The sequence below is a fragment of the Alosa sapidissima genome, chromosome 10 (assembly GCF_018492685.1).
Source record: "Alosa sapidissima isolate fAloSap1 chromosome 10, fAloSap1.pri, whole genome shotgun sequence".
NCBI lineage: Eukaryota > Metazoa > Chordata > Actinopteri > Clupeiformes > Clupeidae > Alosa > Alosa sapidissima.
This window is the reverse complement of record NC_055966.1, coordinates 27,789,915-27,817,564: the sequence shown is the minus strand read 5'-3', so window position 1 is coordinate 27,817,564 and position 27,650 is coordinate 27,789,915.

The window sequence follows — 27,650 nt, the reverse complement described above, 5'->3', positions numbered from 1 at the left end:
TGTTGTCTAGAACCCTGCAAGGAACATCCCACTGGCCAAAGGTATACCCTCTGGTTCTCTCAAAACACACACTGTAGTAATTCAGAACAATATGCATGAGATAAAACAGATAGGAAGAATCTTTAATGATGCTTTATTTTTTTTCCTATTGAAGAAAAAATTCCATTTGCTCAGTTCTGAGCTTAAAAATGTAGTCTGCCTAATCTCCTCCAGGGCAATTAATCTTAACCAGCAGGGCTCTGCCGAGCCTCCTCTCCCACTTCTCTCCTCTTCATCGCTCATTTGAGGTAATATATAGGTTGCAGGGCTAGAAAAAGTATCTTTCCTCTTTGAAATGTAATATGTCATAGAGATTTAGCGGGTGATAAAAATCAATAGCCTGAATAGAAAATTGCCTGGAAAGAGAGGAGGCACTCCGCAGATAAGACAAAAGGATGAAGCACGCTGGTGTTTGTCTCTCTCCCTCTCTTTCTCTCTCTCTCTCTGGATATGTGTGTGTGTGTGTGTGTGTTTGTGTGTGTGTGTGTATGTCTTACTGGCAGTTATGGGGTCTTATTAGTTGGAATTGCCAGTGCACGCTCGGATCTGGTGCATGCATACCAGGGGCTGTGGCTGTGTCATGTGCCCGTTGGTGTACCCGAGCCCACAGTACAGAGGAAACTGAGGCTCTGCTGATCTGGATTGGCTTAGAGGGAGATGTTATCAGGAGTGAGGGTTAGGTCAGCGCAGGAAGAAGTGAACAGCCTGGGGGGCCTCAAGGGTGTGTGTGTGTGTGTGTGTGTGTGTGTGTGTCAGTGTGAGTGAAACGTTGCCCCTTCCTCACCATAAACTTTCACATACAAGTGAGAAAACACACACACACATAAAGAAATAAACCACTAGCCCAAAAAGTATGAAATACATGGCAAGGGATGTCACCACAGGCAGGCTACACCAGGCATGTTACTAAAGTGGTCTGTTTGCGGAGCATAGCCTATGCTGCAAAAGTAAGCTTGTTGCATAAATAGAACGTTCGATATTTCCGTGTTGTTGGGGTAGGCCACTCGACTTCCAGTTACTCCTCTCAGAGTGAGCGGCTGCTTGTCAGAGCGAGAACGATAACGTTAACTTTAGTCAACAAGGAAGATGGCACTTTACATGCAATGCTTGCAGGACCTGCCAAGGACAACAGTTAACGATGTACATAGGATTATACAATCCTCAACATCAGCCCCAAAGAGCAAGCGGGAGAATGGGTTTAAAATGTATATTTCCAGCTACATTGACAATTACGAAGGTAAGTTAAACCTGATATGGAACAGTGTGCCTTCCACAGCACACCTACACCCCTACCCCACCTCCCCCTAACATTCTAAATCAATTTTACTACACGGCTCTTCATAATGCTGCCGAATGCTCCATTCATTTGAATGGGCCTTCCCAACGTTCAGTGGTCTGCTAATTCTCGATAACAGACTGTTGCTAAGTATAACAGACTGCTGTCAAGGAAAGTGGGTTTTGTGCTTCTAATTCACGTCTTTCATATCATTACGCAAGGATTGGAACTTCATTCAAAAGTGAGAGCAGACGGTTGATCAACTGTGTTTTAAAGAATGTTTGATTCAAGTTCAGCGTGTGTTGTTGCAAACTATTTGTTTCTCAGCAAAAGCCACGATGAAATGGTAACAAACAGGCTATAGCCTAGGCTATGTAGGCTAAAGAGTCATATCGTGGGGAGTTTATTGTGTCGTTTTGGCAAGTAGCCGTGTAATAAGCGGGATAATGTATAGAACGCCGGTCATTATCGGGAAATCCTCCGCTGTGCGTCGGGGTCAGGTTCGCCCTGTCGGGACCTATTTCCTGATAATTTACCGGCGTTCTATACATTATCCCTTATGTATGCACCATATTGCTATGTAGCATAGTAATATTATACACCATTTGAAAGCTTGGACTCTTGGGAATCCATATATGACAACATTTTTCATGTACAATCTGCATAGTGCTTTACATTGTCAGATTAATCTGACTCAATTAAATGTATGTCTCAATTAAATTTAGTCAAAAATGTCTCAATTAAATTCATTCAAAAATGCCCTCCTCCCCCTCCTCTGCTTTTGATGCGTCCCTACTTTCTAGCTGCAGTATATATCCATTAGCAATAAGTAGATGCAGCATATTGGATCTTGAAATATTCACAGGAATCCATAGAAATGTAATATTCATGTTGTTGTTTTATCCAATATTAGTTGTGAAGATGTATAGTCCCATTTTATACACATCCATTGAACCAATTAGGAAAATGCAAAAATAGAAACTTTTGGGTAACACTTTACTTGACAGTATCGACATAAGAGTGACATGACACTGTCATGAACACTTGGCAGTTTCATGACACATGAACCCTAAACCCTAACTCTAATCCTAATCTCTAACCCTAACCCTAACCCCAATCCTAACCCTAACCCTAAACCTAACTTGTTATGACAAAAACCGAATGACACTTAATAACAGAAGTGTTATGTCATTAACGTTTATGACTTGTTTATGACACATTCATGACAATGTCATGTCACTCTTAAGTCAATAATGTCAAGTAAAGTGTAACTGACTTTTGTGTAATTATTCCATATGTTGTGTAGTCATTCTATATCAGAACCCCTGACATACAATCCAAATAGTCCACAAGAAACTTGTTACCTTTCATTTGAGGCCAGGATTATGCTTCTAAACCAAGAGGTTGCCACACAGTAAGCCTTTTATTGTCAGTATGCATTTTGGGTAACCAAAAGTCCTATGGGGAGTTTCCATAAGGCATTTTACAAAATGCATGAGCATAACTTGGCAAATACTGGTCTAAAGTACTCATATTTCATTCTATATTGATTTACTTTTGCACACAGCTTCACAAGACCTGGGGCCTCATGTACAAAGACTTGCGTGGATTTCATACTAAAACATTGCGTACGTGCAAACCTGAAAAGTAGCGTACGCACAAAAAAATCCTGATGTATGAAAGTGTGCGTACGCAGCATTCCACGCAGTCTTTCTTTGTACATCCCAATTAACGTGAAATTAAGCGCACATGCACAAGCATTACACTCCACCCTCTCTTCTCCCTCAGTCACACTCATTTTAATATGCTAACTAGAAGGCCACTCAAGAGCGCAGACCTCCGCGAAGACAAAATGGCCTATCCCGCAATATTAATAACAATGAAAACTCATTTGTGGATCCATTCATACTCGAACTTGCTCCAAAGTTTAATAATTGAAATCATCAAATTAATAAAAAACAGTTTAGGCTATCTCCAGCGAATGCGAGGTAGAAGTGTTTATCCGACGAAATGGCAAGAATCTTACGTCTTTATCATCTGTAATTAATAACAAAAAAAACAGTAGTGGCAGAGCGTAGCAGTGGCTAGCTATAGGGTCAGAGACCGTGGCAGAATTATTGGTCAGTCTGCAAGTAGGTGACAGGGTTCGCATAACTGAACTTGAACCATTACAACACAACTGCATTAATTAAAAAAAGTAATTAAAACATTAAATCAATCGTGTCCAAGTAGGCTACCACGCATCGCACACTCGAGGAGGAATAAACGAAGTTGATCCAGGCCACATCGCCACAACATTACGATTTCTGGATCATATCCCTATATTTGCACACAAGTGTAACAACAATAATGCGAATGCTTACTCGAGGAAAGTCAAAGTATCCTATGCAGTCAATCACACTAAGGGAAATAGCTTACAGTATATCCGTGCTTATTAGTCAGCCTATCTATTCTATTCCCTTTTAATTCGTATCCTCTAATAAGTCTACAGTTGTCATGATAGATAGGTTGTTGCATAACTTAGTAGAATTTGAGCATGTCCATTTATATAGAAACATAGGCCTACTTTCGAAGTGTTATCATTTTTAATAACCCACGTTTCACAATATACTGTGCAAATAAAGGCCTAGACTCGCGATCAACTAATGTTGTTGCGCTGCATTGCTTCTAAGTGTCGCCAACTGACAATACACATTGGAAATGTGCGTACGCCAGACATGAAGTTTGCGTGGAAGACCGCACATTCTCACGTTCAAGTCAGTCTTCGTACATCCGGACGTGAGCGTGAGAAGTGGCGTACGCAGCATTTTTGTGCGTTTTTGAAGCAATGCCCTCTGAAGTAGTCACAGTGTCGGGGGAAAAGCCTAAAAATGCACATCCTATTAGTTAATTTACTATGCTTTGTATTAGTCTATTAGCCTAGCCTATAAACTATCTTGCTAACCGGTAAACATTGAATGAGCCTGGCAAATACTATCTCGTTTTAAGTGTTTTGATGATAACATGATATTATTCTTAACTCAGTGTCAAACAAAGAGCCAGAGACAGGGAGAGTGAGCGTCCGAGCTACTGAGGAAAAATGAGAAACAATCCTTAGGATTGCAGATGGTTCAGTTGTTCCAAGCCAGTTCTGCTCCAATCATGTCCTGGGGTTTTTGTGTGGCTAGGATAGGTTCTGTATCAGTAACATCAGAAGAAGGTAGCACTCAAATATCTAACCTAGCCCTCATGAAAACTCCAGGAACTGGTTGTGATGGCTGCTGTTTATTATAAGTTAAGTTTAAGTTAAGTTTGTAAGTTAAGTTGTAAGTAAGTAAAGTTAAGTTGTAAGTTAGTTGAAGTTAAGTTTCAGTTACAGTATCTGCATGTCCAGGTTGCCGGTTCGAACCCCAACCAGTAGGCACGGCTGAAGTGCCCTTGAGCAAGGCACCTAACCCCTCACTGCTCCCCAAGCCCCGCTGTAGCAGGCAGCTCACTGCGTCGGGATTAGTGTGTGCTTCACCTCACTGCAGGGCTCTCAAGTTTTGAAGTTGGCAAGGAGTGAGACTTTGTTTCTCAGGGGGGAGGGGGCGTGGCATTGGCACGGTGCCACGCCCCCTCCCCCCTGATCGAAGTACATGAAAGTCCTACGTCTGCTTGAACGCCCCCTCCCCCAGATCAACAGACCCATGAGAGAGCACAAATTCCATTATTTCAAACACACTGTTTTATTTATTCTAGAACCCTATAGTAAATAATAATAACATAAATTATAATAATAATTTCACCCAAATGGGCCCTTTGAACAGCAGTGGCTCATTCTGCTCTAAACAAACAGAAAACAACCAAATGAGAAAAAGCACATTTAGCCCCAAAATGGTCTCTTGAACAGTGGTGGTTTTGTCTGTGTGTGTGTGTGTGTGTGTGTGTGTGTGTGTGTTTATGAGTGATGTTGTGTGTTGTAAGTGTTTGTGGCCGATTTTGATGCCTTGATGACTGATACTGAATTGATTGACTGATTCTTGAATTTCCCCTGGGGATCAATAAAAGTATCTATCTATCTATCTATCTATCTATCTATCTATCTATCTACTGGGGGCTCCCATTTAAAGCACTGTGGTTCAATGCCATTTTCACAGTCATGAGGCCATCCTTAAAAATATTCTTGTTTGCAGTAACAGCCAAATTTTTTTTAAAAAAAATGGGTCGGTAGGTAGGTCAATATTTTTTTTCCAAGATTCAAAGTAAAAAAAAGTACAATTTTGGTCATGGTGATTACGTAGGTATGAATTTAAACACATGTGCATATTGTGACGTAACTTGACCTGAGGCCCAGTCATGGCAGACTTTGGGGTCATAGGGCTCATCTACCCCACTCCCTCCAAATCAAATTGTCATTATCATTATCACATTCATTATTATGCCTATATTGTTATACATGCACTTTCACTTAAATGTTTTGTGACATGCACATTAGAGCACTGCTTTACTAATGTAAGATATAATTAGTTTCATTGCTTTTGCATGGTTGCATGATGCTTGCATAAGAAAAGAAATACTTCTCAAAACAGCAACAATTATATGGGTGCTATTGTTTTGTAGGAAATGGAGAAAAAGCGGAGCTTTAATACCAACGTTATCGATTGGTTTCAGTTTCTCTCGCGCAGACGCCTGCATTGAATGAACACTCATAGGCTACCACCACTTTATTGTATGTCTCCATGTTTAATGACATCGATAGCAGAAACGTTTGTTTTCTTTTTTTGTCGGTCCGCGGTATCTTGATCAACTGCGCAGTTGTTCAGACGAAGCACCGCGGGCCTAATTTCACTCCACGACTCTGCGGACCAGCAGTCTCCACGTTGCGGACCCACGTCAAAACAAAACAATTTCCTGATTGGTTGAGAAATCCTATTTGGCCGATAGGTTAGGCCTAGTAACTGAACAGCAGCTCTCTGAGCTGAATGAGAGCACAGACAGCAACGTTGTGTGACACGTTTGTAAAATATAGCCCTTAGAAATTTCTGTGCGGGCAAGTTAATAATTTCTCGGAGTGAGAAATGCCATGTGTGGCGTGTGAGCGTGTGAAGTCATTGAAATGCTTGTGTCTCACGCTCAATGCGTGAGACATGAGAGGTCTGGCCTCACTGTGTGTTCACTTTGTGCTGAGTGTGTTTCACTAATTCACGGATTGGGATAAATGCAGTGACCAAATTTAATTTACTCAAAAGAGTATATATAGCCTACTTATACAGTATTCATGTAACGTTTTTGACTTGTAATAGCCTACTAACATCTAACATATTTTAATGTTCAAAAAACTACACCAGACCAGCGGCACATACATTCAAAAATGTACACCAGTACAACATTAAAACTACTGTATGGAACACTTCAGTTGCCCACCTGGTGTAGTAAGGAGTCACATAAGCTACAGCTGTACTATCACTTCCAACAGACACACACACACACACACACACACACACATGACACTTAAAATAAGGGTATTTGATATTTTATTTGAAAGTATCAAATTTGTATTTTTGCCCATCCCTGCACACACACACACACATGCGCGCATGCACACCAACACACACTCTAAAAATTGCTTCCATGCCTCAATAGGGAGAAGAATAAGCATGATTGAAAAAGTAAACAACAGGAAAAGCAAAACTGGTACAAAACTCAAACAAATCACTCCAAACCATAGCATGCAAATCTAAACAAGGCTCGGCTGAATTATTTAAAGCATTTGCATATTCAGTATCATTATTCAGGGCATAATACAGGGAGAAATGTGATAGCAAAATGTGCATAAAGTGAATTATGTATTATAAAATTGTTTGTGTTTTACAAATGAAGCTTTTGGCTTTTGTGGTATTCTCCCGTCTGATTCCATTAACGAAGATACGCTCTGAGAGAAGTTCCGACTTGAAAAGAAAGCGTCTCATGGAAATAATCTGTTGAGATGTGTTTGTTTCTTCATCTCTGCATTGTTTACAGGCACACTGTTCCACCAGATGAATGCAGCTCTAGTTCCCTCCCCACTGCCAGCAGCAACATGAGCACCTCGGGTAGGGAGAGAGGGCTGACCAAACAGCAGCAACATGAGCACCTCGGGTAGAGAGGGCCGACCAAACAGCAGACTGGCCATAAGGTACACAGTGAAATCACAAGTGTTATTAAGTTCCATTACATTTATTAACACTGAAATTAAATTCCAAAAACTATGGAAATACAGCTAGGCAGCTACATTCTGGCGGCATGAACATGGGGGCTCACCGACCTGCCCACAGAGTGTAGCGCTGTAGCTGCCTGGCTACATTAGCTGCTTGGCAGTAGCAACTTGAGCTAGGTAAAATAGATTGTTTTCGCCTTTTTTTTGTACCGACAGTACTCGGTACAGACACGGAGACCTATGTGAAAACTAGTGTTGCACGGTGCATCGATACTACAAAAGTATCGCAATACCCTGAAATTAAATATGTCACGATGCCTAATTTTATTAGTATTGATACTTTTGAGAATGACCGTGTTCTTTTGAAGTAACATGCGTGTGCACAAGGCATGCTTCTAGCGCCTCCTCCCCTAACCTGTGGCTGTGCGTCTTTTCTCCTCACACACACGTAAGCGCAGCTGTCGTGCTATAAACAGCGAGACATGGCTGCTAGTTCAAGTGATACTATGGTAACACATCATAATAGGCTAATATCAAGTTGATTTGCTCACTTGCATATCTCTACCTGTTGCTAACCTACCTAGGCTGTGGGATTTTGGTCATTTAAGCCTACTATTTGGGTTTAATGTAATTTAGAAACAGGCTAAGCAACCATGGTAAACGTTTACATCTGACGAGAGATCCTTGCTAACTATCCCGCTAGCTCAGGTCACGTTTGACAATTATTGCTCGCTAAAATCAATAATGAACATGGCAAGACACTTATCTCTTCTATGATCCCACTAAAACCATGAGACAAGGCCAATTACTCTCACGTATCTCTTAAAGTGACAGGCACTCAATCAGGGGCGGAGTGGCCAATGGGACGATTGGGAGTTTTCCCGGTGGGCCGGCCGATGAGTCTGCGCGGTGAGGGCCAGCCCATACAGCTTGATAGATGCATTAAGATTTTTCCGCAAAAATCTCCAAGATCTACACTTTAACACTTAGGAAGTCCAACCAACATTTATACCACTCGCTCACTGTCTATATGTCATTCATGGTTACCCTGCACACTCATCTCTTCCATGCTGATTTTTCTGTAGGCTAGCCTTAATTTTTTTTATCTTAATTCATTTTTGTCTTATTCAGACGTTACAGAACTTTCATCACAAATATAAAAAATTACAATTTAATTTGTTTGTTTGTACTTAAATTAACGTAAGCCTAGGCTAGAATGGAGCAAAGCCTCCTGGGAATGGGGAATGTGTTTCTGGTTTATCCAATGAACCGATTGCAGGTCAAGTCTATTTACAGAAATGTTGGGGGATAAATGAGCGGCCCCTCGTCTAATGGCATGACCCTACAAACAATCAAGTTTGAGGAAAACTACAGGAGTTTTGACAGTCGACGGATTTGCGTGGTTGCTTGCTGTTTACACATGGATGGAAGGCAGAGAGAAAGGTTAGCGGAGCTAAAGCATTGACGTTATTGCTAGGAAGAAACTAGCACAAGCTAGTCTATGTTGATATGTAACCTAGGCCTAGCCTATGACTAATTAGTAGGCCACTCAGGCTGATAAATGGTTTGTGGAACTCGTTGGAACTGTCTATATGTAAGCCTATATAGGCCTACTTTAATCGTTCTCTTACAAACCTATTCAAAGTGCCTGGTTTTTCAATTATTTAATTACATGTGTTATTAGGTTGATATTGTCTGTAGGCTAGGCCTTTTTTTAATTTATACAGGCAACTATTGGAGTGCTATGATACCCAGATATGTCCTTGCATGATGCTTGAAATTTCCATCCACCCACAAAGCTGTTTTTATACGGCACTGTTGCATATCTAGTTCCTTACACATTTATTGAAAGTGCTGGTTTGTGGTTGATTGGCTTGTTGTATTTCATTAGCACTATCCATAGTTCCTTTCTCCAAATGTAGCCTATACAGTACGTAGCCTATTAGTATTTTAAATTGACATATATTTTGTTTGTGCTATTGATGTGTGTGCATGCTTTGGGGGGGGGGGGTTGGGAGGGGGGGCCGGTGCCGTCAGAATTTTCCCGGTGGATTTTAGTGCCCCACTCCGCCCCTGCACTCAATTACACCTACACATCACCAATGTGCACTCAATTAGCCCTACACACCACATTTAAGATATGCCTAAGTGTAATAGTTTAAAAATAGTTATAGTTTTAGAATAGTTTTTGGTATCGTGACAACACTAGTGAAAACTCGACGATGTAAATTCAGAATACAATAAGGTGTTAAAATCAACTCTTAATTGTACTGTGTATAACACCATGGCTGAATTGGCCAGTTTCTTTGGAGTTACAGTGGTTTGATGTAAATGAGGACAAGTTCTTTAAGTTCCTTTCAGGCAGCCATGCCATACCAGCCCACCTCTATCCCTGTGGCAGCCACAGCTTCTAGCATAGCATTGTGTCTAAGATACAGACTCCACATCCATCCCCCTGTGCCTTTAAAGCCCCCAAAAGAGACTCCAGCCTCGGGCGATGACCTGCAAGGCCCTCCACGGCAGGGACCCCACCACTGGAAACCACTCCCAGACTCATCCTCCCAGCCAGGCCGCAGTAACACACATTCACCCGGGCTACAGAAAACAAGCTAACGAAGCAAATGAAGATAAGACTATCAAAGACCTCACACGGTGCACAGACACAGGGAACCAATTCACTAAGATCAGTCGATGATATTAGCAGTTGCCTTGCTAACAGTCGTTGCTAACAACATCGTCCCGATGTCTGTCAGAGACAACAGAAGCCTGTTAGTAATGCTAATAGAAGCCTAACTGAAAGCAGCAGCAGTCGTGTTTTTTCCCCTTTCATCTTCGTCTTCCTCATCTTTATCTCCTGCGGTTTAATCTGAGCTATTGCATGTGACAGACCTTGGCGAGCGTCGGCATTGTACTCACACAAGTTTAACATCATTTGAAAGGGAAGCCTATGACCTACTCACGGAGTACACGAGTTAAATGTGTAGCAATGCAGCAGCTATTACTGTCAAGCCCCAGGCAAATACCTCTTGCTTAAGCCCAAGCTTGACGACACTCTGCTTTATTACCTCGTGCGATGAGACGAGAGGGGTGTGTGTGTGTGTGTGTGTGTGTGTGTGTGTGTGTGTGTGTGTTGGGAGGGGGGCTCTTAAGTACCTGGGGAATTAAAATATTCAGTCTCGTCACATCAGCTGTCTGCTCAGCGCTTCATGTTGGGTGAATAATTATGCGGGTGTTTTAAATTGACACAAGAGGAAAGGTGGGTTCAAGTGGAAATTAATTTCAGATTACCACAACAAAGACAATCAATTCTGTGGCAGTGTGTGTGTGTGTGTGTGTGTGTGTGTGTGAGAGAGAGAAAAAAAGAGAGAGAAAGGCCAGAGGTCTTCTTGCTCACCTTCCCTCTGCCGTGACAATCTCCTCCAGACACGGACCTCTCCTGCGGAAATGACACTAATGATCTAACGAAGAGCTCTTGCACACTGACGCAGAGGAGGAGGAGCACACACACACACACACACACACACACACACACACAATGTTTCATACCACTCGTCAGTCTACAGTACAGTATATACACCTGAGACTAAAACATCAGTGCCACATCCTATGAGCACACCTCTGGCCATCTGTAAATGCATATGTGTGCATGTGTGTGTGTGTGTGTCTGTGTGTGTGTGTGTTTGTGTGTACGGCGTATGTGTGTGTGTGTGCGTGTGTGTACGGCGTATGTGTGTCTGTGAGTGGGGGGTGGTGCATGTGTGTGTGTTTGTGTGTGTACGTTGGGTGCATATGTGTATGTACATTTGTCAACCGATGTATCCTCCCGAGGGCCTCATTTATTTAAGCTGCAGAAAAACTCCAACAGAAGTCAGACCACTTGACTCTTTTTACATTTTACACACCGTTTGCATAGCGTTTATGTTTTTCTCCCAGTCAGCCTCCCCCTTCCTCCCTCCCTCTCCTCCATCCATCTATCCATCACCACTCCCTCTGCTGCACCCCTCTGCCTACACAAGCACACACACTCCATGTCCACTGGGAATTTGTGGAGAGTAGAGGAACCGAACAGAGAATACTTAAAGTCAGGCCTCATTAGGCTCTCATTACCTCTGCTAAGGAAAGAGGGACAGACAGGGGCAGAAGAGTGAGAGAGAGAGAGAGAGAGAGAGAGAGAGAGAGAGAGAGAGAGATTGAGAGAGAGAGAGAGACGTTTGAAGAGAGAGAGAAAGAGAGAGAGACGTTTGAAGAGAGAGAGAAAGAGAGAGAGACTTGTATTACCTCTGCTAAGGAAAGAGGGAGAGACAGGGGCGGAAGAGAGACAGAGAGAGAGAGAGAGACGTTAGAAGAGAGAGAGAAGTTTGAAGAGAGAGAGAGAGACTATCATTACCTCTGCTAAGGAAAGAGGGAGAGACAGGGGCGGAACAGTGAGACAGAGAGAGAGAGAGAGAGCAAGAGAGAGAGAAGTTTGAAGAGAGAGAGAGAGAGAGAGAGACTTGTATTACCTCTGCTAAGGAAAGAGGGAGAGACAGAGAGAGAAGGTAAAAAGGAAGAAGTGGAAAAGCAATTCTCTGAAGAGAGGAGAGGAGAGGAAGACAGAAGAGGAGGAGAGAGGAGAGGAGGAGGAAAGAGGAGGAGAGAAGAGGAGGAGAGGTGGAGAGGAGAGAGGAGGAGGAGGAAAGGAGAGGTGGAGAGAAGAGGGGGAGAGAAGAGAGGAGGAGGAGGAAAGGAGAGGTGGAGAGAAGAGGAGAGGAGAGGGGGAGAGGAGGAGAGAGGAAAGATGAGGAGAGGAATAAGATGGGGAGAAGAGGACAGGAGAAGAGGAGATGAGGGGGGAGGATGAGAGGGGAGAAAAGGGGAGAGGAGATGAGGGGAGAGGAGGAGATGAGAGGGGCAAAAGAGGAGAGGAGAGGAGGAGAGAAGAAGAAAAGAGGATAAGAGGAGATGAGAGGAAAGGAGAGGGGGAAAAGAGATGAGATGAGGGGAGAAGAGGAGATGGGGAGGGAGGAGAGGAAAGGAGAGGAGGTGAAGAGATGAGACAAGGAGGGGAGGAGAAGAGAGGAGAGGAGAAGAGGGGAAAGGAGAAGAAAGGGGAGTGAGGTTTGAGCTCCCAGGAGCAGAGCTGACGTGAGCATCAGGTGAGGGGAGCCTTTCATTTCTGCTAGCGGAGCCATAATCCCATCATTAGAGTCATTTTTTAAAGTCAAATATGCCAGCGGCCAGCACCGCTGCGGTCCATTCATACACTCAACACACACGCACACACACACACACACACACACTTACTCGGAGTGGTGAGAGGCCAGCTTTATAAACCTGTCATGTTGCATTACCGCACTGGGAGAAACAGAGGGAGAGGAGAATAGGAAAATGACCTTCTGAAGTGCTCCGTCTGCCAGTCTGCCAGGCTCTCTGTTTATTTTAATAATGTGCATTTATCCCCCACCCCTGCACTGCGATCTGCCTAATCTACATCTGAGTGCCCTGAGGAGCAAAGGGTGCTTTGCCGTGTGTGTGTGTGTGTGTGTGTGTGTGTGTGTGTGTGAGAGAGAGAGAGAGAGAGAAGGAGAGAGAGAGAGAAATTGGTGTTTGAACACACAATTAGGGAATCCCATCTCTCTCTCTCTCGCTCTCCCACACACACACACACACACCTCCCACTTCAGTTTGTGGCTAGTGGACCACTTGAAAACCTCATGGGTAAACGGCAAGTGAAAACTCACAGAGGCCCACTCACGTGCATATATCATTACCGAAAATAGCTGCATGATGATGGAAAAAAAAAAGACAAGAAGGAAAAAGAAAAGAAAAATGAAAAACAGGAGTGATTGAAGTGAAGTGTGAAGTGATCAGAACATCCTATTGACCTTTCACGACCTCTGCATGAGGGATGCCTACACAACCCAGTGCATCGTGGGGTAGTGGTGATGGGGTGGGGGTTAGAGAGTAGACTCTGCCAGAGAACAGAGGCGGTTCCTCTTTATTCATCAGAAGGTTCAAACACACACTTCAAAGGCTCACTGCATGCAGCCACACAAACCAAATGCCTGCTGCACAACAGACCTGGTGTCAACAAATCCTTGATATCTAGAGTACTGCCTCAGCACAAAGACAAGATGGATATCACAGCAATATTAACTCATAAACATATGTAGAATTCACACAGTGGCATCCCTGCAGTCAGATGTAATAACTAGCAATATCACACAAAAGGGATTGCTGTTATGCTGAATATTAACAAAGTGGTCGGCCTTAATTAATAATCTTGATATTAAAACATGTCTGTTGCTTAGCAACATATAAACAGAGTGCAGCTGAGTTCTGTAAAGAGGACTGATAAGACATCTGCCAACAGCTAAGTCACAGCGCTATATTAAAGACTGATGTTTATAATTGGTAGGTGCCGGAGAGCTATGGTTGCTGACTGTGTACAAGTGATATGCAGTTAGTATGTAACGCTTAGTGTCGGGGCTCTCATCACTCTGTCAGGGTTAATTTTGCAATTATAGCTGGCTGGATGGCTGTATATCTGCAAAAGTCTAGACATGGGAAACTCACAGATGCCATAACAGGTCATAGTCGATTACCGAAGGCGTCACAAGCTGCTGGCAACAGACGCAAAAGGAGGAGAGTTCGGTAATCGATTTTTACAGACTTTCTCCTTACAAGATGGTGGCAACCTGAAGAAGAACAAAGTAATGCACTGACTGCACTAACAGTAATTTTTAATACCCTGTCTTTACAATTACAAAGACAAAAATACTTCAGTTTACTTGCAGAGACTCTCCATAGTAGCATAGACATATAATTATGATTATTTGTTTTATTTAGCCTTGTTAATGGCTTTAAAAAGCTATTTACTTTGACATAGCGAAATTGCCCCCAAAGGCTTTGCTACTCGTTATCATCCAAAAATAGACCCTAGCTTGTTAGGCCAGAGTTTCTCTTTAAGACTTTTGAAAATGTAGCTTAGTTGTATTATATTGTTGCTATCAGTATGTTTATTCTACAGTTCGATGTTTTTCCTAGTTGTCCTATCAGCTAGGTCATTTCTGGGATGTTCGTTGTGTTTCCAAGGGCCTTCAAGTGAATGATGTCCCTCCAGATGATGTCTTATCAGCATGCTAGCACACACTGCCAATGACCTTCCCGACTAAGGAGATCACCCCTTACACATTAGACACTGATACTTATCTGTGCTGGTGCAACATCATTAAGAGAATGCAATTCATTTGCTTATCATTTGTATATATATTAGGCATACCATTAGTTCAGGTCTTGGAGAATCTCTCACTCATCATTGACCGACTTAGAAAATAAATCGGAATGATACGCTGCTCTGACACTTTCCTCCTGTAGTTATTCTAAGAGCGTGACACGAGTCCATCACTTGCTAAAGTTTCCCTGTTCCTCCGGTGCTTTAATAAAGCCTTGACTGAACTCTCCCCTTTGTTCTTATTTATAAGAGCTGCTCGGCTCCGCTCGGCTCTCTCGTCTCCTCTCACCTGGGTTCTGATAAAGCCTTTTCTCTTCTCCATATTTATGTCACTGCCAGAAAAGTAGCCGCTATCTGAAAAACAAATGAAGAGGCAGCCGTGATTAATGCGGAGAGCTGCGATAGTAAACTCTCTGATAACAGTCTAGCAAATAATAAATTAACACTCGAATGGGGGGAGGGAGGGGGGGGGGGGGAGTAGGGAGAGCAAGAGAGGGAGAGAGAGAAAGAAGAAAGTGCTGTAATTCCTTTTAGCTGAGATTATCTACAGGCGTGAGTTGGAGAGCTGGTTAGTATTCACGGCAGGAAGCGGGGCATTACACAGACTTATCATGCCAGGCCTTCTCCTTCACTGATCAGCTACTGGATAAAGTAGAGAAGCAAGAGAACAGGGGGAAAAGGCAAACGAGTTGAACAAAGTGAAAGAGAGGGAGAGATGGGGAGTAAGGGATGGAGGGATGGAAGGAAGGAAGGAAGGAAGGAACGAAAGAAGGAAGGAAGATGGACAAACAGTTAGATAGAGTGACAAAGAACATGTGGTAGAGGAGTGAGAATGAAAAAGAGGGGTGGACAGATATGAAAAGCTATGTAAGAGACATACATATAGCGATAAAGAGTGTGTGAGAGAGAGAGAACTTGTGTACTGGTATGAAAGAGAGAAGGAGAGAGAGAACTTGTGTACTATGAAAGAAAGAGAGAGATAGAGAGCTTGTGTACTGGTATGAAAGAGAGAGAGAGGAGAGAGAGAGAGAGCTTGTGTACTGGTATGAAAGAGAGGAGAGAGCGAGAGAGAGCTGTGTACTGGTATGAAAGAGAGAAGGAGAGAGAGCTTGTGTACTGGCATGAAAGAGAGAAGGAGAGAGAGAGCTTGTGTACTGGTATGAAAGAGAGAGAGAGAGAGAGAGAGAGATTGTGTACTGGTATGAAAGAGAGAAGGATAGAGAGAGAGCTTGTGTACTTAGAAAGAGAGAGAGAGAGAGAGAGCTTGTGTACTGGTATCACCAGGGCGTTAGTGGGTAGTGGAGGGACCAGCAGGAGTGGCCATGGCCATGGCTGGGTAATTAATCACACCACTGGCAGCCTGTCAGACATCATGTCCCTGCCCAAACCTCACACTCCTGACCGCTAGCCTTTCAGCTGCCATCTTCCAACATCTACCCTAAAGACATGGGGTTTCTGTGTGTGTGTGTGTGTGTGTGTATGGGGTCACCTCACTGGCCCTAATATGCATATATTAAGTTATCAAGTGTCATACTGAGTGTAGGTTATCTGCCTGCTTACCGAAAGCTGACTAAAATGTGTTCATAAATTTCCTCAAGTTATCTTTTACAAGCTTGATCTAGCTGCTAGAACTAGCACACAATCCTGAGGGAATAAACTTTTTAACTTGACACTAGGTACCAGGACATATTACTGTAATATCCATCATAATTGTATGCTGAAGGTAAGGTATTGGTAAAGGGTATGTTAGGTGTACAAATAATACATACATTTCATTTGTAAAAACATCATAGAAAGTGCAAATATAAAAACATTAAAAGTATGCTTTGAATAAATGTCAGTCAATCACATCCATATAATCACTCACTCATATTATGATTGATAATAAGATCTAAGAAACTATCATATTGTGTGAGAGAGGGAATGAAAGAGATGTGTAGAGATATTGTATTTACTTAAAATACATGGAGTTACAGTCTGGTCGAGATGATTGAAACAGCTGTTTCAATTGTCCCGACATAGACATAATGCCATTATAGCCTGTTTTGCTTTCCATGTAAACAAGCATGCAATATGAAAGTCTGGGATTGTGGAGAACACTAAATGGTCTACCGAATAAGCATGTCATACCTTTAAATGAAAAACACTAATTAATAGTAAAAAAGAAATATATGAAGTTTACTTTCGACCATCAAAACGTATTTATCGCCTGTAACTCCGTGATAAAAGGACATAACAGGAAGATATTTAGCTGATAGAAAAAGGTTAACATGCTCTATGTTTTGACCAAAGGAAGTCTGTCTATCATCCTCACTCAAAAAAAAACTGGAATGTTTCATTCGTACTGCATTTCAATCGTCCCGGGTCTCCCCTATCAGTGTACTGTATGTTCTTAAGTGAGCCTTAGCTCGGACACTACAATATGAAAAGAATATGTGTGAGACAGACATACACAGACAGAGAGAGAGAGAGAGAGAGGTTTTTTATGGATAGAAAAAGAGTTACAATGTGATACTAGGGTAACGTGGACTGAAATAATTTGTCAATTAGGATTCTGAAAGGCACATTTAGGCCAATTTATAATTTACAATTGTACTCACCCAACCCACTAGCCTGACGAGCCAGACCCACATTAAAATGTAGGGTCTGGGCACTCACCGTTCGCAGTGCTCAGTCCGAGGGGCGGGATAATCAGTTGTCTTTCAAATTCCCTCTGCACGCAATAGGACAGCGGCAGCGCTATGAGTCCCATGCGTTTCCCACCAGCGGAGCTAGTTGGCTAGTTCAAACGTTTGCCAACTTAATAAAAGCTTAACTCGTCACACTGTCTCGACATCTATCTTATTTGTTTTTAAGTAGCAGGGAATTCAAGCCAAACCGTTGCAACCCTGCCATCAATCATTATGTTAAGCCCACCTAATGACTCTATACACAATTTCATTGGCCTGATTAAGTTTCGATTTCTGGAGCTCACAAGCCAACGGAGAGTTGCTAGACTAGCCCTGGCAGCCGCTAGGGGCGCGTCTAGATTTCTAGGCTACCAACCCACATCTCATCCCAAGAATAAAATGCAATCATGTATGCAAAACTCATTAGCAAGCGTGTGACATTTTCCTAATGAAGTGTACCTTTAGATCACGCCAGTGGTCATGTGTGTGGAGGCCAGGCAGTAAGTGTGTTTGTTTATTTATGGTGTTATTGGATTTATTTACATATTTATTTATTTCCTTGAGCACCTAAGGAGGGCAATCAACAGGATGGGGTGGGAAAGGTCGTTGACCCCATGGACCATCACCTCTATACAGGCCCTTCTATAATTACCTCTTACAGCCACACAGTAAATCTTCCCTCTCTCCCTCCCTCCCTCTCCACCTCTCTCTCTCTCTCTCCCTCTACCACTCTCTCTCCCACCCCACCTCTCTCTCTCCCTCCCCACCTCTCTCTCTCTCTCCCTCTCCACCTCTCTCTCTCTCTCTCTCTCTCCCTCTCCCTCTACCACTCTCCCTCTCCACCTCTCTCTCTCTCTCTTCCTCTACCGCTCTCTCTCCCCACCTCTCTCTCTTTCTCCCACTCCACCTCTCTCTTTCTCCCTCCCCACCTCTCTCTTTCTCCCTCTCCACCCCTCTCTCTCTCTCTCTCTCTTTCTCCCTCTCTACCTCTCTCTTTCTCCCTCTCCACCTCTCTCTTTCTCCCTCCCCACCTCTCTCTTTCTCCCTCTCCACCTCTTTCTCTCTTCTGTGTTTGTTCCTGAAACACTCTCTCTCCCTCACTTTCTCATTCTATGCCTCATTTTTATACTTTCCACTCCCTCCATACACACTCCACCTGTAACTCGATCACCAAAAAAAACCAAAGAAACACTCACTGTCTACACAGTGTTTTAGGTACCCCCCCAAAAAGAAAAAAACACTTTTTCAGAAAAGTTGTTCCAGAGTGGGAATGTACTCTATCTTTACTAATGTCTTATTAGAGATGTTCCATTATCCTATATTACTGTTACCAACCTCAACACCACAGAAGCAAATTAAACTCAACCAAAGGAGTTTCAAAGGAGTTCTTTGTTTGTTTGTTTGTTTGTTTTATAGCTGGTGACTCTTCCTTCTCATATACATACCAATTTGTGCATGTTTTACTGTTGGAAAAAGCTAATTGTTTCAATTTCAAAACATATGACAGAGAGAGCTTCTCCCCTGTGGCTCTCTCACTAAGCACCATGACACAGAATAATGTGATCTGTGATCCTGAGTCAGTCACTAAGGAGTCATCATTCCCCACATTTAAACACAGACACTCACACACACACACACACACACACACACACACACACACAGAGAGAGAGAGAGACGGCGACAGAGAGAGAGAACGCTTGCTGATCCATGTGCTTTAATCATCCTAAACCCACACTGCTCCTCTCTCCCCCATGAGAAGAGTGAGGGAGTGGAGGGAGTGGTGTAGGCGTGTGTGTGTGTGTGGGGGGGGGGGGGGGGGGGGATGTCGCCGGCAGTGACCCCCTAGGCTCCCAGTAGACTACGGTGGTGATGGTGCGATTGGAAAACATTACAGCATCTTCATTAGCATAATGACTGTTCCCTCCTCCCTACCTCAGCAGAGTCCAGCCCAGCATACACACACACACACACACACACACACACACACACACACACACACACACACACATGCACACACACACACACCTCCCATGGCTAGCCCCGTGTTTTAAGCTTGTTAATAGTCATTATGGATGTGCAGTGGAGTGAGTGAGCTGAAAAATGAACTCACCTGCTCCTCTCTAAATGAACCCTTTTTGGGGGGCCTTTGTTGCCCATTCTTCTCCAAACATGGCGGCCATCAGGGACCCATTAACAATGTCTATTAACCGCTAAAATAACTCTCCATTTGCTCCCGATAACGAAGCAGTAGCTGACACTCCCACTGACACCAGTCCTCTCCTCTGTGTGTGTGTGTGTGTGTGTGTGTGTGTGCGCGTTCACTCTCACAGTAATTACACCAAATATTTTGTGGCGATCACATGGTGATTTCTCTGTTAGCGGAGATAAAATGAGCCCCTCTCCACAGATTGGCGCTCCCTGCCTGGGTTATCACCACACTCATCCTGTCTCATTAATGCCCCACCACTGAACAGGACCCCCGCAATGGAGCCTGCCATTCAACAGCAAATAGATAAATAAAGGTGTTTTTTTTTTAAATAAATAGTAATTGTATATGTCTAGTATCATGTAACAAAACAAATATATTATTGTAGGAAATACACCTCATACAAATATACTTCAACAATGTATGTATCAGTTAGCAGTGTCAGAGTGGCAGAGAGAGTTTTGTAAATTTGCTAACAGGTTTGTCTGGGCTCTCCCAGGCTAAGAGAAATTGACACAGTGTGCTTGTTTTGTAAATCCCTCACTCTGCGCCTACAGGACACCTACTGGCTCTGCACCTGAATTCTGAATTCCATGATCCAGCTCTACGTCCCCTCTCGTCCACTGCAGTCCTCTGATGAGCGTCTGCATTGTTGGCCCTCCATCAACACTAAGAGGTCACAGTCGAGACTTCTTTTCTGTGATTCCTCGTTGTCCCTGGAATGATTTAGCTAATCTAGTGATAGTTTTGGGATCTTCAAAAAGTGTCTAAAAACTTATCCACTTACGTATCTTGTATCTACCTCATTAATTCTCCTTGCAGTCACAGTTTGTATGCTTATGGTTATTGTTATCATTGTGTTACATTTTATTTAGTCTATGGCTAATATTTGTATTTTTGTTTTTAATTTAGGCTAAATGACTTTACTGTAAACTCTAATGGTAATGGTTTATTGATGCCATTGTAAGCAAAGATTCTAGAACAGAGCAAGATAGATTACTGGCAGGAGAATACGTTCTGTTCTAGAATCTTTGATTGTAAGTCACTTTGTACCAAAGATTCTAGAACTTGCTCCGCTCTAGAATCTTTGCTTTGTACTGTAACTATGGGCATTTTTGACCGAGTACCTGTTTTTTTTATAGCCATTCCCTGACTTAAAGGTCAATACACTTTCCTTTTAATTGAATTGAGTGTATTCCCTGTGTTTTTCCATGTTGAAAAAATACTTTGACATTTGACCTTTCACTTTACTCTTACACAGGAAGTTCTGGATTTCTGCTTGAAAGTTCATAGAGACACTCTGATTGAATATAAATGAAGAAAAGCTTCTGTTACATTTTGTTTAGAAGACTTTCTAGGGGTGCTAATACATTTATTTATTTATTTATTTATTTATTTTTTTGTTTTTTATGAGACATTCTTTTTTATTTGCTTCCCCTCAAGGTTTGGATTTGGTGGGATTTTGGAGTTTGTAAAGAAAAATCACCAAAAGTTGTTGTTTTTAGTCAGTTTCACCAGGAATGTCAATACATTATACAAAATATAATCTCTAATATCTACTACAGAAATATCACCAGATTGATTAACTGTAAGTAGTTTATATATTTTTGTCAGTCCTACTTTGCGTTTCTTGCGTTAAGATATGATTTGATTATCTCACTGGATCTTTCGTCTCCACCCTCGCCCTTGTTAGTATGTCTCTGCCACACTGTTGGGTGTTAGTGGAGCTAGCCAGCCACCTAGCATAATGAAAGGCTCCATCACTGTTGGGCTGTCACCGCCACACAGAGCTGTTAGATGATCTCCTGTCAGCCCAGAGTTAGCGGGGCTAAGAAGTCAGTCCCCACGAGAGCACTTGGTCGTTTGAATGGATGTTACTCAGCACAGGATGCCGGGGAAGGAAGGACGGCACAGGACTGCTGGGGAAACCTGCATCACTTCAGGGACTGGGAGAGAGAGAGAGAGAATAGAGAGAGAGAGAGAGAGAGAGAGAGCATAACTGGGAGAGAGAGAGAGGAGAGAGAGAGAGAGAGAGAGCATAACTGGGAGAGAGAGAGAATTGAGAGAGAGAGAGAGAGAGAGAGAATTGAGAGAGAGAGAGAGAATTGAGAGAGAGAGAGAGAGAATTGAGAGAGAGAGAGAGAATAGAGAGAGAGAGAGAGAGAGAGAATTGAGAGAGAGAGAATTGAGAGAGAGAGAGAGAATAGAGAGAGAGAGAGAGAATTGAGAGAGAGAGAGAGCATAACTGGGAGAGAGAGAGAGAGAATTGAGAGAGAGAGAGAGAGAGAGAATTGAGAGAGAGAGAATTGAGAGAGAGAGAGAGAGAGAGAGAATAGAGAGAGAGAGAGAGAGAATTGAGAGAGAGAGAATTGAGAGAGAGAGAGAGAATAGAGAGAGAGAGAGAGAGAATTGAGAGAGAGAGAGCATAACTGGGAGAGAGAGAGAGAGAATTGAGAGAGAGAGAGAGAGAGAGAATTGAGAGAGAGAGAATTGAGAGAGAGAGAGAATTGAGAGAGAGGGAATTGAGAGAGAGAGAGCATAACTGGGAGAGAAAGAGAGAGAATTGAGAGAGAGAGAGAGAGCATAACTGGGAGAGAGAGGGAGACAGGGAGGGAGAGAGTGAGAGGTAAGAGAGCAAGAGACAGAGAGAGAGAGTGTGTGTGTGTGTGTGTGAGAGAGAGAGAGAGAGAAACTGACAACTTGCTGGTTATAGTGGTGCTCTGCTATTCTCTCTAAATGTGATTCCTATCAGTTTGCTGACAGTTGTAGAAATTAGTCCTAGGGTACACTACTATAACCTTATTCTGATTTCACTTGACAAATACGTGTGTCTTTTTAACAAAGAAAACAGAGGCCCAGTCCACAAAGTGTGCACATACTGTCCTGCAATCCAATTCCAAACCTCTAGATGTCCTTCTAAACATTTAGGTTCAACTTTTTTTTTTTCATTTTGAGATGACAAACAAATGAATATTCCTCACTTTTGCATGACGGTGAATGACTTTGTAATGAGTCTGCCTGGAAAACGCCATATGGCATGTGTCTGTGCCTGTGTGTGAAAAGGGAAGCCAAAAAAAATAGAAAGATAAGCAACAACTGTTGTGAAACGTGTGTTTGAGCTCTCAGTGGAGAGAGACAGGATTTGTGCACATCATCTTTCTTTTAATAACAACACCGCACTGAATTAGATACCAGCCCACGTCCAGGACTAAAACATAATCAAGCAGTTTTTTTTTGTGAGAGTTTACAAGTAAAGCTGTCTGCCATTGACAAGCCCCCACCGTCTCGTCTCCCAATCCCACTCTATTCACAGGGCTGTTGGTGTGTTTAGGGATGAGGGAAGGATTAGTTGTAAATGTAAGCTTGAATACACTACAAGAATCAACAAGCTGCAAACACAGGGAGGTAGAACAGTTGTGCTTTGAACCAAGGGAACCTTTAATGCCAGCAATTACATCTCTAAAAAAAAAGCAAAGTATTCAGAGCGCTGCAGATGCTAGCACATTACCTGGGCGCTACAAAAGATATAGTTTGACGCTCAAGTTCCAGGTGACGCATCTGAAAAGACAAAGCCAGAAACCTCTCTATTCTTTGGGTCAACCAGGGTTAGCAGAGCACTTCAAAAAGATCATAGCCTACGGGAAGTACACAAAAGGTTGTGGGTCACAGTCATGTTTTCAAAAAAATATTATGGGGATTTTGAATGCTATGATAAACAAATTACAATATAAATGCAGAGACATGCACAGTTGTAACACACACACACACACACACACGCACACATACAGACACACACGCACGCACACATGAAAAGCAGACATGGCGTCTCCGCCTGTAATACCACACTACCACAGAGATTAGTATAGCGGTCTGAACAGTTCAGAGATACTGTATGCGGGTGGCACCACATTCCTAGGACCTACGTACAGTTGAACAGCTAGCATGAGAAATTAACACAGCACATCCTCTCATAGTGTAATGGATGGCATTGTTTAGTTAACATACAAACGTACAACATACTAACACACCATACAAACTATTGCTTTATGCATACTTACCTATCTATTGCTGTTGTCTATATAATGGACAGAGACTGAAATATTATTGTTTGCATAGCAACACAAAAATACTTTCTCCCCCTCCCTCAAAATAGTTAATTAATAACAGGAACATTCAGAGCAGGTTTGTAATTGCACACAATGTGCAATCTACTTAAGGTGATGTAAATTATATACAGGGTGGCTATGTCTTTCACATAAATATGCTCTCTCTATCTTTCACATATATAACTATGCTCTCTCTATCTTTCACATACATAACTATGCTCTCTCTATCTTTCACATACATAACTATGCTCTCTCTATCTTTCACATACATTACTATGATCTCTCTATTTTTCACATACATTACTATGCTCTCTCTATCTTTCACATAAATATGCTCTCTCTATCTTTCACATTCATAACTATGATCTCTCTATTTTTCACATACATTACTATGCTCTCTCTATCTTTCACATAAATATGCTCTCTCTATCTTTCACATACATTGCTATGATCTCTCTATCTTTCACATACATTGCTATGCTCTCTCTATCTTTCACATACATTGCTATGCTCTCTTTCTTTCCTTCCTTTCTTCTTTCTTTACCTCCTTCTTTTTGTTCCCCTCTGTTCATGTTCGTGTGTGTGTGTGTGTGTGTGTGTGTGTGTGTGTGTGTGTGTGTGTGAGAGTTCAGATCCTGCATCTCTTCACAGGGATAAATCAGTCCACTTTGTTATTAATCTCGCTTATACAGATACAGGCGGCAATTGTGGCAGGAGGTGCGGTGGTGGTGGTGGTGGTGGTGGTGGTGGTGGAGGTGGTGGGGGGTGTTAGGGCTCTGAATACACAGGAGATCGGTGCCTCTGGGTGCAGGCTGCTCCCTGCGCCCCCCCCCCCCCCCCCCCCCCTTCAGCATATAGACTGCCAGTGGCCACAGCTGGTACATTTATTATCTTATAACATCACAGATTATGGCTTCCTGGAAGCAGAACTTCTCTTAGAAACAACTGACTTCTTTTGTCTTCAAATTCTTATGCCTTCTTGCGACTTCTTATGCTTGAAATTCGTAGGCCTTTCTTATGGCTTCAAATGGACAATCACCATGGTAGTAGTAGTCCTGATATCTCTCACCCTACAGAAACACCAGAGACTGATGTCCACACACACCCTACACCTTGGGCCTGGAACAGCTCTCTGTCGGCGCCTGAGTTGCCCTCCCACGGCACAAGCAGCATTTGAGAAAGCCAGTGTGCAGCCTGTGCTGTGATCAGTCATCGCTCAAATAGCCTACCTCTGCTTGATTTGAGATAAGAGCACTAACGCACCTTGGAATGGGCATTCACTTGCACAGTGGCGTGCTAGTAAGTAATCGCTTTAATTACGCCGCTTACATGGACACCCAGGGGTGTTGTGCGTGCTAAAGGAACCAAAACTCCCGGAGGATGGGGGTAATGTGTGTGTTTGAGTGTGAGTGTGAGTGTGTGTGTATGTTTGTGTGCGTGTGTGGGGGGGGGGGGGCGTGTTTCAGCACACAACGCACACACAGCCAGTCGGTGGGTGGGGGGAGTGTTTGCATGGCAAATGCGCCGTTAAAAGACGCAAACCCAACCCACATCTGTCAGATCAGGGGGAACTCTGAGGCTGCTGGGGGTGCGGTGGGTTCATAGCTGATTGCACACTCTTAATTAGATGGTTGATTTGAGTGTGAAGATTAAAACACACATTAAAAGGCAGAACGGACTAAAAACACACATTAAAAGGCAGAACGGACTAAAAACAACGTTATTGAGGAAAGCTGTGAGTGACACGCAGTGACCTGCTCTCTGAGGTTCGGCAATTGAAGTGATGTTTGATATGGTGTTGTGCTGGCATAACCACTAATCCACAAACCACCCTACCTCCCCATTGTCCCTTTACACACACACACACACACACACACACACACACACACACACACACACACACACACAAACACACACACACACACACACACACACACACAACACACACACACACACACACACACACACACAACAAACACACACACACACACACACACACACACACACTCACACTCTTCTTTTTTCTCTCTCTCTTTCACACACACACTCATAGCCATACATGCACACTTTCTCTCACATACACACATGCACACACTTTCTCACACATGCAATTAAGTACATCTTTGATGTTCACAAGCCTGGACCACTCTTACAATGACCGATTCTAATCTGCTCAAACCCCCAACGCCCATCCCCACCCTCCACCCCGACGCGGAGGTAAGATTTCTCCGATGTGCTGAACCAGCTCTGGGCTTTAAGGCTTCTGCAGCGGCTGTGAAACACATCCAGGCTGCTTTGTTCCTCGCCGTGCAGAAATCAGCTACTTGGCACGGGAGGACTTTGGGCCGGCCGCCCCCTTTTGTCGCTCCGGCTCTAACCTCCATCAATGCAGACATGATCTAAATTGTAGCAGTCAACAGTTCAGGCTGATCGGTGCTGAACCGGACGCTCCTGGGTGAGCTGTTTTCGCACCCCTGGGGTAATGCTGTTGAACCACAGGCCCTCTCATCCAATTCCTCAGCAGTAGCAGAAGCAGCTACAGTAGATCACAGGGGAAGGCTCTCCTGCTCCTGTTCCTGCTGTAAAATCAGCTCCACTGCACAGGCACACGCTTCCTCAGGCTTCCCACTTCATTCCTTTATAACCACTCATGTTAGGGGCTAATACGCTACGATGAACACAGATGATTCACATGTGGACTGGACTCATATGAACAGAAATGAGACATCTGCACTTATAGTTGTGTTGCTGGGTAGGTTTTGCAGTGATGTCTTGGTAAAATAACTACCGATGCAGGGAGGGGTTGATTTCTGAGGGAACTCAAATTCTGCTACAATGCATACTTGACCGGTTGTTTAAGTGTCTTTGGTTAATAAAGAATGTTAATATGCATTTACATTTGGGTGAGATTACACTGCTCATCAAAACCAGTTTGCTATCCTCTCTTCCAAAGCGTATGGACATGATCCCAGGGAAAATAATAGATGGAATTCTGGGAATTGTAGGCATGGACATCGTCCAGTTCTGATTTTCCTGAATGCATGGCTATCTCATATTGAAGCCTCTCTCTCTCTCTCTCTCTCTCTCTCTCTCTCTCTCTCTCTCTCTCTCTCTCTCTCTCTCTCTCTCTCTCTCTCTCTCTGTCTCTATCTCTCTCTCCTATTCTCTATTTCTGTCTCAAGGACGAGACTAGATGAGAGCAGTGTTGTGAAGGTCTTCTCAGGCCTTGAGTGATCCTCAGCATGTCTCTCGGACCAATCTATCTATCTCTCTCTCTCTCTCTCTCTCTCTCTCTCTCTCTCTCTCTCTCCCTCTCTCTCTCATACACACACACACACACACACACATGTCCACAGTGGGCTTCATTTTCACAGACTGAGTCCCCTCCTGTCAAGACACACCAGTCTACTCTCTTTAATCCTTCAATTACACTAAACTGCTCACACTCGGCGTAATTATCCCATAAACGGCAGTGGAGCACTGTAACTTTCTAATCTGTTTATAATTACCACCCCGGCCGGCCATCGCCGCGCGCTAATGGCCGACCTTCAGACACTCTGACCCGCCTTTAATTGGCTCTAATATGCCGGCATGGCCGTATAAGAAACTAGCCATGACCGAACGAATGGGCCTCAGGTACGGCTAATTTCTGCAACAATTATCTTTTCATGTTGAGAGATTTAGCTGATTAACTGGGCGATTTCACACTGATTTTTTTTTTTTTAATTCAGTAATTTTGCCATGATGAAGTCTATTTTAAGTAATGTTCATGTGCTGCACTACAGTGTGTGTAGAGGAGGATTATTCACATCGCGCTGCTCCTTAAAGAACCGTGTCATTTCATTGGGTGGCAAAAGAAGCTACTGTTATCACATGAATTCCGTCATTATGGCTAATCTACATGGAAATTGATCTTGTGTAAAATGCTCCATTCCTCAGTGTCTTCCACTCCTAGAGATCCTTCTTGTCATGTTTGTGGGTGGG